The following is a 13,352-nucleotide window of genomic DNA, read 5'->3' on the forward strand; positions in this document are numbered from 1 at the left end:
CGCCTCACGGGAGCCGGCCCTGGGAAGACGCAGGCACGGCACTCTGACTTGCGGAAGCCAAACGCCCCACACCGAGAGTTTAGCACGGGCTCTTGAGGCACTGGAGGAACCCCATGCAGACGCACTGACGGAGCTAAGCTTTACGGCCAAGGGCCCTACCTGTGCAGAAAGCCAACTTGCTTGTGAAAAAGACTCCTCTTTCGGCTCCCCTTCCAAACTTCCAAATGCCTCCAAATGGGAAAACACACACACTGAAACACCCAAACGGTCCTAACGCTGGGGCCAGGCGAAAAAGAAAAGCAAGGAAAAGATTTCTAAATGGCCACCCTGCCAGAGTCGTACAGCTCCGCAAGTGAAACCCGTGGGAGGGACATTACACAGAAAAGGGGAATGGAAAGCTGCCCAAATTGAGATGCTGTGGAAAGCTACAGCCCCATCGCTACTCCTACACTGCACACTTCTTGCAACAGCTGATGAACGGCCAGGTGCTTTTGGCATCCAAGCCCACACCAGGGGAAGACCTTGAGAAGCTTCCCGTGGCTTGCCTGGTTCAGCTGGTCAGAGTGCAGCACTCGTGGAGGCAAGATGGTGCAGAGGAGCCCCTGGGTGGCTGTGGGCCTGGGGAGGGTGGCTTTGGATTTTTCGGCCTGACCGCTACGGGCAGCAAGGCCAAAAGTCAGATGGCCGGCTCTCCCGTCCACCACGCTCATCAGGAGCCCTTAGTCGACAGGCTCGGAGAATGCGGGCAGCGTCCCCCACTACCTCTCACATGCAAAGCGAGCGCTCTGCCGCTTGAGCTAATTCCCCACAGCTGGCCTGACTCTCAGGCACCGGGCAAAAAAAGGCAAGGGCTCTGTGGCCTTAAGCAGAACACAGCCTGAAATGGGCGGGAGGGGGGCGTGCTACCCAGAGCTGGGGAAGGGGGTCCGAGTCCCAGCCACGCTCCTCGGCACAAACACCAACGCTCCCTCCCTGGAGTGTGTCTGGGCTGAGAGTTAGCCCCTGAAACAAGCACCAAACTTCAGAAGACAACGCAGGGATAGATCACTTGACAATTGCCTGCTCTGGCCATTGCCTCTGAAGCGCCTGGCATCGGTTACTGTCAGAAGACGTGATAGTGGCCTAGATGGACCATTGGTCTCACCCAGGAGGGCCGTTCTTATCTTCACCACTTTCCTCTAACCCAAGCAAAGCCAGGAGCAGGCCCAGCTCAGCAACTCTAGCAGACTCCCTGGCCCCTGGCCCAGCATACAGCAAAACGACCCTGCCTCCGCCAGGATAGACAGCCACCGACTCCCTCTTCCAGACCGACGCAGCCCTTCCCCGCTTTGGCTGTCTCCAAGCTGTCTGCGTGCTCTGCTCTGCTCCACGGCTGCCATGCTGCCTGAGATCAGGAGGCTGCGAGGTCTCACGGTCTCAGCTGAGCTGGTATCGCGTGCCACCCCACCCATCTCCTCATTCTCTTCATGGACCCCTGGGATGTGAGTAATTCTGTATTTGAGTGGCTCTCCCTCCCGGCCAATGAGCTTGGCGTAGACTAGCAGGGAGGGAGGAGGAAAGGGATTGTGCTCCAGTGAGAGCTCAGAAAGAAAGGTGCAGGTCCCCCACTAGAGCCCAGCCCAGCAGAGCCCAGCAGAGCAGAGCAGGCTGGAGAATGTGTGTATGGGTCTGACTACTTCTCCCATGCTCTTCCATTTGAGCTAACTTCCCCCAGCTGTCGCCAGCCTCCCAGTCAGCGCAAGGGGGAGAAGGCCCGGGGAGGAAGAGCTTTGTGCTCCGCAAGGGCTGGCCTTTTGGGAGGCCAAGCGGGGAGAGGGATGGAGGCCACTGGAGGAGCTGAGCAGGCTGACTGTCCATGGCTTCTAAAAGAAGGGCAAGAGAAGGTCCTGCGGCTGCCTTGCCGCTGGAGAATGCGGGCGTTGATCCCGCTGCCTCTCGCATGCGAAGCGAGCGCTCTACCACTTGAGCTAACTCCCCTACCTTGGCAGGTGGTGTCTTGATCCATCCATTCGATAACGGAGGCCACATCGTTCCCCGCGCCAGCTGGTGACTCCTTCCAAAAGGGTCAGGCAAGGGAGGGCTTCCCATAGGCCGGCTAGCTCAGCTGGTTAGAGCGTGGTGCTAATAACACCAAGGTCATGGGTTCAAGCCCCATGCTGGCCACTGCAGGAGGAAGAGGGTGACTTCTGGTCTTTTGGCTGACTGCTAGGGGTGGCAGAGGCCAAAACCAGGTGGGCCGGGAGCGGGCAAGAGCCCTGCTGGGCGCCGGGCAGGACGAGGCTCCGGACACCTCCCTGGGCTCCCCTCCCTGGGCTCCTCGCTCCACCTGCTGCCTGAAAGAAACTTGGGCCCCGGGAGGAGACGGGTGAGCCCGGACGGCTGCCTTCCAGGCTCATAGGAGGCCAGGCTTGAGCTGCCCGCCCGCGAAGCCAAAATCGCAGGCCTGCCGGCTCGCCCCCATTGTCCACAGAGGGTTGACCTGATGGTCCGAATTCTTGCCGGCCGCCAGCTCCACCCAAATGTACCCGACGCCGGATCACGCTCCCCAGCCCAAGCCACAGAGGAAGGCGTAATACTCGGCACCCCAACCTAGGGGAGAGGCTTCACACTCCACCAGCGCAGGGTGACCTTTGGGACTTCCCTGGACACCATCCTCCCACCGCCCACAGCCAGACCCCCCGAGCCCACACTCGAGCCCACCCCTCCGACAGGAAGGAGCAGGAGGACCACTCCACCCAGGGGCACCACCACTCGAATTCATCTTCACTTGCTTTCTCTTCTACCCCTTTCCTCCCAAGTTATGCGCGCCTCATGGGAGCCGGCCCTGGGAAGACGCAGGCACGGCACTCTGACTGGCACAAGCCAAATGCCCACACCGAGAGTTTAGCACGGGCTCTTGAGGTACTGGAGGAACCCCATGCAGACACACTGATGGAGCTAAGCTTTACGGCCAAGGGCCCTACCTGTGCAGAAAGCCAACTTGCTTGTGAAAAAGACTCCTCTTTCGGCTCCCCTTCCAAACTTCCAAATGCCTCCAAATGGGAAAACACACACTGAAACACCCAAACGGTCCTAACGCTGGGGCCAGGCGAAAAAGAAAAGCAAGGAAAAGATTTCTAAATGGCCACCCTGCCAGAGTCGTACAGCTCCGCAAGTGAAACCCGTGGGAGGGACATTACACAGAAAAGGGGAATGGAAAGCTGCCCAAATTGAGATGCTGTGGAAAGCTACAGCCCCATCGCTACTCCTACTCTGCACACTTCTTGCAACAGCTGATGAACGGCCAGGTGCTTTTCGCATCCAAGCCCACAGCAGGGGAAGACCTTGAGAAGCTTCCCGTGGCTTGCCTGGTTCAGCTGGTCAGAGTGTGGCACTCGTGGAGGCAAGATGGTGCAGAGGAGCCCCTGGTTGGCTGTGGGCCTGGGGAGGGTGGCTTTTGATTTTTCGGCCTGACCGCTACGGGCAGCAAGGCCAAAAGTCAGATGGCCGGCTCTCCCGTCCACCACGCTCATCAGGAGCCCTTAGTCGACAGGCTCGGAGAATGCGGGCAGAGTCCCCCACTACCTTTCACATGCAAAGCGAGCGCTCTGCCGCTTGAGCTAATTCCCCGCAGCTGGCCTGACTCTCAGGCACCGGGCAAAAAAAGGCAAGGGCTCTGTGGCCTTAAGCAGAACACACCAAGTGCATGCTTGGGACAGCAAGCTGCGGAGGGTGCTCTGCCGGTCGCCGCGAGGGCAGCAGGCAGGCTGCCTTCAGCGGCATGCCTGCGAAGGGTCCGCTGGTCCTGCGACTTTGGCGGACCTCCCGCAGGCAAGCCGCCGAAGGCAACCTGCCTGCCGTGCTTGGGGCGGCAAAATGCCTAGAGCCGCCCCTGCCCACAGAGTCCTCCCTGCTGGAAGTCTACAGTAATCAACAGGTGCTCTGCTGGTCCAATGGTGTAAGGGCAGCACTCAGGACTTTAAATCCTGCAATCTGAGTTGAAGTTTCAGTGGAATCTGAGAACAATTCCTGTGCCACAAACCCTGCGGGGCCTTCCAAGGCTCTGTCTTGCTTTCTCAAAGGCCATGAAAGCCACTACAAAAGGTTTTTTTTCTCCTGCTGATAATAGCTCACCTTAACTGATCACTCTCGTTATAGTGTGTATGGCAACACCCAATTTTGCATCTTCTCTCTGTGTGTGTGTGTATGTATGTATGTATGTATATAGATAGATAGATAATCTATATCTTCCGGCTGTATTTTCCGCTGCATGCATCCAATGAAGTTGGTTTTAGCCCAGGAAAGCTTATGGTCAAATAAATTTGTTAGTTTCTAAGGTGCCACAAGTACTCCTTGTTCTTTTTGCAGATAAATGAATGGAGGTTAAGTTCATGAATGGCTATTAGCCAGGATGGGTAAGGAATGGTGTCCCTAACCTCTGTTTGTTAGAGGGTGGAGATGGATGTCAGGAGAGAAATCACTTGCTCATTACCTGTTAGGTTCAGTCCCTCTGGGGCAGCTGGCATTGGCCACTGTTGGCAGATAGGATGCGGGGTTGGATGGACCTTTGGTCTGACCCAATATGGCCATTCTTATGGTCTTATGAAGGGAGGAGCAAGGTACTGGGACAGAGTTTCTGTAGTGTAGTGGTTAGCACGTTTACCTAACATGCAAAAGGTTCCTGGTTCAAAACCAGGCAGAAACATGCTGGCTTAATTTTCCCAGCTCCTACTGGCCTATTCCCTGCGGTTGTAGGAGCAACAGTGATTTCTATGCTCAAAAGGTCTATTATACTTCCCCTGCTCCCACTTTTGTCTCCTCTCCCTCTCTGAATGCCTGTGAAGTGGCTTTTCCCCTCCCGCTCCCTCCTGGAATGCTGGTGGGATGAATGGGCTGGTTGAAGAGCAGAAGAGCTCCCAGGTAGACAAGGTGTCTGGGACGCTAATTAGGCAGCGATCACACATCCAGAGCATGGACACTGCCCAAGGTGGAGTGTGACCAACCAGATGCAGCCAAGTCATCTCTAGTCGCAGGCCATGAGGTGCAGGCCCTTAAAAGGGGAAGGGGCCCTGTGCTCAGGAGAGCACTCACAAGCTTGTACCTCCAGTGAATGCCCGTTGCCCGGACCGCCTGGCCAGTGGTTCTCTGCGTTGCATTTCATTGTGCCTCAGGAAGACTTACCTTCATCGCACCATCCATAGCTGCGCTGTGGGAAACTTACCTTGCAGAATCCTGACATCTCCAGTGCCGTGCCTGTCCTGGGAGCGTGAGTGTGTCACCCTGCCCCCCTTCGTTTGAGCTTAGCTATCAATATAATAAACGTGCTGCTTTCTGCCAAACTCTGGTGGGTCATTAGTGCTTCCTACGCTGACTAGCTGGCCCAATTGCGGGTAACACCTGCGATAACCCCAACCCCTGCATGACAGAGGGTAGTGAAATGAGCTGAGAAAAAGCCTTAGCATCAGCAAGGGAAAGCTAGAGGATCTGGGCCAGGCACCTTTTGAAGCCTTGTGGCTTGGTCCCCTCTGCCCTTGGAGGTTGGCCTATGGCGGCCGGCTCTTCTGTGTGACTTGCCAAAGGAGCAAGTGAGGCGGGAATGGGGCAAAAGAGGAAAGTCGATCTGAGGAAGGCAGGGCAGAAGCTAAGCGCCTCAGTGCGGCTAAGTGGGGTTAGTAGAGCACCACCAGTCGTTCTGCAAAGCCTGGGGAGGTGCGGTTGGCTGCTGGGAGGTAGAATCCTGTGCCTGCCTCCTGGCTTCCCAGGGATGGCTCCTTGCAGCCCAGGAGAAGAAGGATGGTTCTGGGTGAAAGGAAGACAAGCAAAGCTCTGGGAGGAAATTTGGGTGCACGGTGCTGGCTCTGTGCTGGGGGAGGGGGTTGGGGTGCAGGAGGGGTGGCGCTTACCCCGGGCAGTGCAGTTCCCAAAGTGACCGGTAAACACAACCCTGCGTCAGCAGCTCCTAGGTGGGCGAGGCCAGGGGATCTCCGTGTGCCACTGCTGCAGGCACTGCTCCCAGAGCACCAATTGGCTGCAGTACCTGGCCACTGGGAGCTGCAGAGTTGGTACTTGGGGCAGGGGCAGTGAATGGAGACACTCCCCCGCCCCAGGGGATGCTGGGACATGCCGGCCATTTCTGGGAGTGGCACGGAGGGACAGAGGCAGAGTGGGCAGGGAGCCACCTCAGTGCTGCTGGCACATCTCTGCACACCCATTGGGGGAGGGGAGCAGAGGGCCTCCATGTGCTGCCTGGGGGAGGGGCAGTGCACAGAGCTGCCTCCCCTCCCGGGTCTATTACAGGAGTGGGTGGGTGGGGTCTTTTGGCCTGCAAGGTGCAGCAGGTCGGACTAGATGATCACACTGGTCCCTTCTGACCTTAAAGGCTCTGAGTCTAAAAGGGAGAGGGAAGTAAAGGAAAAAAATAAACCAAACATTGTAATACCAGGATGACTCCACTTGCTCATTGTATAGTCTTGCCCCTTTCTTCCTCCACTGGGTGTTGAATGACCTGCAGGACATTGATTCTCTCGTTCCATTGCTAAACTGATACAATGTGACTGAAATTAAACCCATTCCCAGCAGAGAAAACATCACCTTACTGCATTGGCTGGGAATTAAACCCAGATCAACTGCTTGGAAGGCAGCTATGCTCACCACTATACCACCAATGCATCTGGCAAAAGTGCTGCTTATGCTTGCCCAATGAGGCTAGACCAGAATTGAGGCATTTTACTACCTGTTAAAATGTACTGGAGTCTCATCACTAAAAAAACCCTACCTCTATCTCCACCTGGGTTTGAACCATCAGCCTCTCAATTAGGTCACCAAAGTGGTTAATCACAGACACAGGTAACTACCCTACTTCCCAAGCTTGTCTATGAAGCACCTACAGGGGCACACCTGGCTAGGGAGGGAGGCGCACGGCTGGGGTTATGAGGTCAGGCCTCACCCAAAGCATCGGTTTTCAGTAGCCATGGAGCTTCCCCCACTCACTTTGTCTAATTCACATGGAAAGTGCCAGACGAGGGTGATGAGAGCAAATTCTAAACTCTGAAATGGGGCGGTGGCCCATAGATTGGGATAAGGGGTTTGAAGAGCAAAAGCTTTAAAGATATAAAACCAGAGTCTCCAGGGGCAGGTACAGTACAACACCTCAACAGGGAGCCATTTGGGGGAGGGGGTTTCACTTCCTCTGTTCAATGTCCTGAGAGGTATTTTAAGATGAAGGTAACACCATGGCTAACAGTTGACTGGCACGTCCTGGGTTAAAGAAAGGAAGGGACTTAGGTTAATAGTCGGAAGATTTGTGTTACCGTCACTGTCTGACCCCCCTTCAGTGCAGAGGTTTGTACTTTGTGGGTGGAACGCACAGACTCCTGGAGAGCAGGGGCAGCTGTTTCCATGGCAGAGAGTCTGGCACTTAGGAGACTTTCTACACTTGCTGTTTTGAAGCAATTCAATAAAATAACGGTGGAGCTACAATGTCCAGTCCAAAATTTCAGGCCCCCCCAGTGCAAAAATGCTATTTTAGGATCTAAACAGGAGGCTTCCGGCGCTAGGGCACCTGACCAGAGAGCTCAGTGGGGGGTGTAAGAGCTGCTGACTCTGAGGGTCCTGGGCTAAATCCACTTGCAGGCGGAAGTGTTTTGATTTACTTGATGGATACTGAGCACCAGCTACCAGGGGAGAAGCCCTGCCAACCTGCGGCCACTCCAGCTGCTGCCCCGGCGGGGGGCGGGGGGAGCCCCAGGGGGCCTGCTGCTGCTCCGACCACCCCAGGAGTGCTGCTGCCAGGGGCCACCGAGCTGTGGCTGCTCCTGCCAGTCAGTCAGTCAGTCAGTACTGCCTACCAGCAGATAAAAACCACAGGAGGGAGATGATTTTTTGACAGTGACGGACGCCTCGTCCTAAAGGCCTTTGTCTGCCCCCTTCTAGTGACTGGTTGGTACAGGAATGCAGCCCTCACTCCTGAGTCTCTCTTGGGGAAATAATGTTTCTGTGCAAAACACCAAAGCTGTTGACAGAAAGGAAGAAAAGGAAATGGCCACACGATGGGACTAGGACATAAGGAATGAAACACAAGATGCTTCTCCCATGTGCATTGACTTTGAACCTTGTTGTTTGCGGTGTTGTCTCTCATGTCCTGGGACCAACATGGATACAACAAGGGGGAGGAGGTCACATATCTTCTAAAGGACCAAGGAAGGGAGTATTATTTACTCCTTCTCATAACACAAGAACTAGGAGGGGTCACCATATGAAATGAATAAGCTGCAGGTTTGAAATGAACACACTTCTCTCAATCTGCTGGCAATGCTTCTAGTAACGCAGCCCAATCTGCTGTTAGCCTTCTTGGCAACAAGGGGACTGTTGACTCATATCCAGCTTCTCATCCAGTGTAATCCCCAGGTCCTTTTCTGCAGAACTGCTGCTTAGCCAGTCGGTCCCCAGGCTGTAGCACTGTATTGGATTCTTCCTTCCTAAGTGCAGGACTCTGCACTTCTCCTTGTTGAACCTCCTCAGATTTCTTTTGGCCCAATCCTCCAATTTGTCTAGGTCACTCTGGATCCAAACCCTGTCCTCCAGCGCTTGGATTCTTTACATGCTTTCACAGAGTGAAGAGCACATGTTCCATGATTTCATATGGCAGAGTTTTATGCTATAGGGAGCTTTCCCTGTGTGAATTTGACAGGTGAATCAACATAGAGACACATTGTGACCCTTCTCAGGGAGCTGAGGGCTGCGAGTTTCCTTGTTGCCACCTTCCACTAGGAAGAGGGAGTTTTGCATTTGGCAGCTGGATGTTAGTGACCAAACTCACCCAGCCCATCAGGCACTCAAGGACCCTCCTCTGAGCTACAGCAGCCACCCTAACCCCTGAGTTCCTTCAATGTGTCCCCCTCTGGACCACGGCTACTGTATCTCACACAGCACTTGAGTATAGTTATCAAACAAGCAGAAATTTATTTAACAACCAATAGAGATTTAAACAAACGTGAATGATGGAAATCAACTGTTACCAACTAAACAAAATCAGAAAATGCAACCTACACTTATTAATAGTTACCTTTCCTATGTAAGTAGATTCTCACCTCACACTTCAGTCAATTTCACTGACTCCTAGTCCCTAGGAGCCACGGCCCTGCCTTTCATGAAGTGCCACTGTGTTGCATCGCAGGCGTATATGAACAAAGCTCTTCAGTCAGTTTGATTGGCAGCAAAGTCATTTATTTCTCTCCAGCATACATCTTTATACTCTTGAAGCAGGCAAGCAAGCAGTTGCTAATTGGTTAACAAAATTTACACAGCCGCAGCTGTAACCCCATAGGGTAATTATCATCCTAACACCTGTTTGACTTATCATCCTATTTACTGCCTACCAGCAGATAAAAACTAGCCTCGACCTTGAAGTCTAAACACTTCAGCTCTCACATACTTATCTGCCAAGTTCCCACATCTCCCGCCTTTTCTCAAAATAAAAAAAAAAAAAAAAAAAAAGGCATAAGCAAAACATTCCCAACACATAACATCATAACACTACAATCTATCACAAACCAAAATTAAAACTTTATAAAACCAACCTATATAACCATGCAATTCTTAACATAACCCCAACAACACCAAACAAAAACAAAGCACAACAAATAAATGGTGTAAATTCTACAGGATTCCCCCCTTCTCTATAGCACACCAACTTGTGGCAAACTTCTAATACCAAATCATCCCTCAGATGTCAGGCGATCAAACTGACACTGAGGGGGGGGGGGTCCTAGAAAAACACAACATAAACCACATAAAACGCAAAAAACAATTCTGGCCAGAAACAAACAAAAAAACAAACAAACAAACATAAAACACATAACATAAATTTAACTCTGTAAACAAATGCATGGTATATCAAATACTAAGCAGCTAACATCCATATTCCTCAATTATCTAAAATACAAAAACAAATATACCCCTACTGGGCAATCAATCATTACTTAAAATACACAAATACCCTTATTAATTTCAGACAAAACAGGGGAATCACTTCATCAATTAAATCATTTACAGTAATACAATTGCATCTTGGCTTACTTCTAAATTCAAAGCTATTCACAGCTTAAGGGTTCTTACTATTAACTTCTACCTTTAAACCCCCCCCAAAAAAAATCACCACTTATATACCCTTAGCCTAATACAATTACAATAACATAACACAATATAGAATCTTCAACTAATGCAACAAAATTATTTATTACCAAACAATTGCAAACTAATTTCTTTGCTTAAATTTATTTACAAACATTTCAAAAACACCAAAAACTTTTCTCTTTAGCATCTTTACAAAATTCAACTGCTATTCCCTCCAGCAACCACAGAGTTAACTTTGTACTCTGCCTAACATTACTCGCTAGTAGTTAATTACCTTTTCTATCAACTACACCCTCAAGGTTATCAACCAGTATTCCAAGCTTGTTGTCTGTTGCCGCCGCCTGGCCCGATCCTTTTTTCCTCTTCAAGTTCTCTATCTATTGCGTGCCTGCCTGGGCCCGATCCAAAGCACTTTACATAAAGGTATTTTGGGTCACATAAATTCAAAGCCATTCTCCCAAATTACCTAAATTTATGCCTAAATAACACCATAAACTCCCCCCCCTTTGAGAATACTCAACAAACCTTTTGGCTGAGTTTTCTCAAACTTTAAAAACAAAAAACAATTAGGCTCTAAAAAACAGGGGTAGTAATGGGGGGGTAGTAATACCATTTACAATCCAATTAGGGAGGGCAATACATGCTAAAAAAAAATTCCACAACACAGGGCGCAGCCTGCAAAATAAACCCCAAAATCCAATCAATACCACATTTTTTAGCAGGAGTCCCAAATTTTTTCCTGCCAGTGTGCAATTCTTTGCTTCTTTACCAGGATCAGTTCTCAATGCCCTTTTAGTCAGGAATTTCTAGACATTGGCAATATCAATGATGTGAGTGTTTTTTCTTCTGTTCCACCACCATCGTGGTTCAAGTTCTACGGGGGAAATTATCAGGATATCATCCTATACATTCAGGCAAAGCAAAAATTATTTCAATCAATTAAATCAATCAGGGAGGATCAAACAAACGGGATCCTGGCACAGCTAACAAGCAGTTGTTCTCCAGGGGCTCAGGGTGTGTACATCTTGTTGCTTTCTCAGTCATTCCATCCACCATTGCAGCAGTCATCTCTAATACTGACACTGTTGCAGTTTCTTCAGTCCTACTGTTTGCAGCCTCAAATCCTGAATGAGCAGTGGTAATATCTTGGACTAGTTCAGGAAATAGTTTTCCAGGCACTGCTTCTAAAGGCTTTAAAGTTTCAGCTGAGGTTTCCATAGATGTTACAGTTTCTGCAATGATTTGTTCTTCAATTGCTGCAGCTGTAACAGGCACAAATGTTTTTTGAGCCCCAGAGCTTTCAATACTAAAAATGGGTGAGCCAGTATCTGCCAGCTGCACAGCTAAATTCTCTTGCTCCTCTTCGTCTCCCTTTCCACACACAGGCAGTTCTTGAGGACACATGGCGCTCTGTAGAGGGGCCCCATTTACAACTGCCCCTGGGCATTCTGATACTAGGTTAGATGGCGCATCTCCTACATCATTCTGCATGGGGGCCTCAGCTGCAACCGCTTCAGTGGGCTCTGATTCCAAGGTAAACACAGTATCTTCTACCTCTGTCGTCACAGGTGCCTCAGTTACCCCACTCTGCATTGCATCCCCAATAAAAGCTCCCTGAGTGATCTGCCGCTCATCGGATCCCTGAAGCCGAGCAGTTCGGGTGGGCTTGCGCAAAGTGATGTCCATAGCAAAGGCAGTGTGGGGAGGGCCAGTGGATCCAAACCCTCGAGACCCGCGGTCAATCGGGGTCGATCGGGGCACACATCCCTTGAAAGGTATTAACTGAGCAAGACGTGTACCAGCAGTTATAGTCACAGGGGGACAAAGGGCACGTACCATTATCCCAATATTCCCCGTATAATCGGCATCAATAAGGCCAGGCAAAACAAAAATACCTTGTTTTGATGTTGACGAGCGGCCAATCAAAAGGGCACTCAGGCCAAATCCTAATGGACCATCGGTGTTGGAAGGAAGAACTTGAACCTCGTCAGTCTCTAAAACTACATCTGTCGCTGTGGCCAAATCCACTCCGGCACTGCCACGGGTTGCTCCGGTGAGGTGTTCCAGGCAGCCGGGTTGGCGGGTGGAGGCACTTGTGTCGTCGCGCTCCTCCGAGGCGCTCCGTGATCCGTTTCCCGGCAGCGGTGTTCCATCCTTCTTGTAACGCGCCCAACAGTCGGTGGCGCGATGTCCAAACTTATCACATCGTGTGCAAGCGCCAGTTGCAGCTTCAGGTAACACATCAGAGGCCCGCTGCCCATTTTGCATAGGGCAGTCCCGCCGGAAATGCCCGGGTTTTCCGCAGCAAAACAGGGGCGGCTGGCGGTCGGTTTTCAGCCCCGCTGTCGCCCGAGCAGGGGTTGTAACGCCACGGCCAGTGCAGAGGCCTGTGCCTTAGCATGAATTGCTGCCTTATCCGTCTCCTCAAGCATGGCCCTACCACATGCCTCAATCATTTCCATCAGGGTCGCAGTCTTGGGCAAGGTGGCTAATATATGGCGGCAAGTGGGATTTGCATTCTGGGTTGCAAGATCAAGTCCAACTGCAGTTCTGGCCTCTGGCGTCAGATTAGGAGATCTATCAATAGCCTCTCGAAGGCGATCCAAAAAGGTGGAATACGGTTCCGATGGGCCTTGCATAATTTTAGCGTAGGGAGGGCTCGGCTTTCCCATCTGGGGCACCGCTTTAAAGGCAGCCAAAGCCAGTTCCTGCGACTGCTGCAGGATCCGGGGATCGAGGCGGGCTTGCAAATGCGGGTCAACAAAGCGACCGGCTCCCCAAAACATATCAGCAGTGGCCACGCGCCGAGGATCATCATCCGGTAAATCCAAATTGCGGACAAGAGCCAAGTCAACTCTCTTAGCCCAATCATCTTTCCACAACAATTTCTGTGTAGGTGTAAGAAGCATGTCAGCTAGCTTAATCGCATCATACGGACACATTGCTTGGCCAGCAAATACCTGTTCAATGATAGACTGTACATACGGATTATCTAGTCCATAAGCCATGATCGATTTCTGTGCCTCACGGATCAACTTCCAGTCCAAAGGGGCCCACCGTCTATGATTAGGGTGTTGAGGGTCTGGCGTAATCACCGGAAAGGCCTCAGGTGTTAGACCTTCAAGGATGGCTTCTCTTAAAACTCCATGCCAGCGCTGTACCGGATCCGGAGGGTCCCCAGTTGGAGGGTCCCCGGGGCCAGGCGGGGCGGGGGGGCGAGTCGAATGAAAGCACTTGTG

General features: G+C 51.6%; 1 protein-coding gene and 4 non-coding genes across 5 annotated transcripts in view; 3 read left to right on the forward strand and 2 right to left on the reverse strand.

Moving 5' to 3' along the window:
* The window catches only part of LOC120375572 (zinc finger protein 850-like), a gene marked incomplete at both ends in the record, with an annotated part of 169,196 nt that overhangs the window by 125,842 nt on the left and 30,002 nt on the right, over positions 1 to 13,352 (forward strand). The gene's annotated exons all lie outside the window — the stretch shown is intronic.
* TRNAA-CGC lies at positions 1,905 to 1,977 on the reverse strand. Its single transcript has one exon. It is a non-coding gene; the product is annotated as a tRNA-Ala (tRNA).
* TRNAI-AAU lies at positions 2,090 to 2,163 on the forward strand. Its single transcript has one exon. It is a non-coding gene; the product is annotated as a tRNA-Ile (tRNA).
* On the forward strand, positions 4,612 to 4,684 carry TRNAV-AAC. Its single transcript has one exon. It is a non-coding gene; the product is annotated as a tRNA-Val (tRNA).
* TRNAG-UCC lies at positions 6,576 to 6,647 on the reverse strand. Its single transcript has one exon. It is a non-coding gene; the product is annotated as a tRNA-Gly (tRNA).

This window comes from Mauremys reevesii, linkage group 12, assembly GCF_016161935.1.
Source record: "Mauremys reevesii isolate NIE-2019 linkage group 12, ASM1616193v1, whole genome shotgun sequence".
NCBI classification, from domain to species: Eukaryota; Metazoa; Chordata; order Testudines; family Geoemydidae; genus Mauremys; species Mauremys reevesii.